The 968-nt window shown below is 28.3% G+C and overlaps 1 protein-coding gene across 2 annotated transcripts in view; it reads right to left on the bottom strand.

Annotated features, from left to right (window-relative positions):
* The window catches only part of LOC106458950 (enhancer of polycomb homolog 1-like), an 81,242-nt gene that overhangs the window by 1,339 nt on the left and 78,935 nt on the right, over positions 1-968 (bottom strand). The gene's annotated exons all lie outside the window — the stretch shown is intronic.

The raw sequence follows: 968 nt of genomic DNA, 5'->3' as shown, positions 1-968 counted from the left end.
CAATCTCAGAGTTTAAGTAGTATATTAGATAACTCTAACCCCCTGCCGCCCCCTCAAAGTTTACAGCCTCCTGAATTTTAAAAACGTATACTAGGGGGCGGTACCATCCAGGTTGAGAAACAATTGAAAGTGAAAACAATTAAGCAGCCTGTAGCATATATAGCATTGAAAATGCTATGTTTGATTCTTTTATGATCAATGTATGTCTTCTTTGATAGACTCTAAGTCGTAATAAGACGTAAGTATTATTATTTCTCACTTTGTCCACAACTAGTATTTTATTGAGGAATACTGATAATTAATGTGCAACAACACTATTATTTTACATTTAAAAATCCTGTAGAGTAACTACCCAAACATTCACTTCTTGATTATTTATCTGAATATATTCTCAAAATATCCTTTAAGCTTGGTTTAATTCAACTACATAACTAGTTTAAACAAAAATAAATAACTTTCTGAACTGAATTCTGAAAAAAAAGTAGCATTACTAAGCGTTAAATAGTACATGAACACTAGAATCTAGAAAAAAAGAAATATACCAAAATTTCATTCAGTCAAATATTCTCCTAAATTTTTAACATCATCCCAAAACCACCTTCATCATTCTTGTTTTATAAAACATATCTTATTTCAAAAACATATTACAATGTTAACAATGGTTTATCCTACTTAGAATCAGTATTATTATCTTGTTGAATAAAAATTTCGATTTTTCAATCAAAATAATGTGTTTTATCAGATTAAAATAAAATTTTGAAGATACCCTCAGTTTCAAAGGTTCTCTAGTTTACATTTTAACAATTATAATACTTTTATGTTTGTATCTGACTTCTTTTAATTAGCTGAATCGTTTAAATGTTTAGAAAGAGCATTATTTTGTATGAAACATATTGTTAATTAACCGTTTGTTAATTAACTTTCCGTAACTTCGTTCCGACGAAACTTTAGCGACACAAGTCCTTACT

This window comes from Limulus polyphemus, unplaced genomic scaffold (assembly GCF_000517525.1).
Source record: "Limulus polyphemus unplaced genomic scaffold, Limulus_polyphemus-2.1.2 Scaffold537, whole genome shotgun sequence".
Taxonomy (NCBI): Eukaryota; Metazoa; Arthropoda; class Merostomata; order Xiphosura; family Limulidae; genus Limulus; species Limulus polyphemus.
Note: the sequence above shows the minus strand (reverse complement) of the source record. Positions and strands in the feature narration are given on the sequence as shown.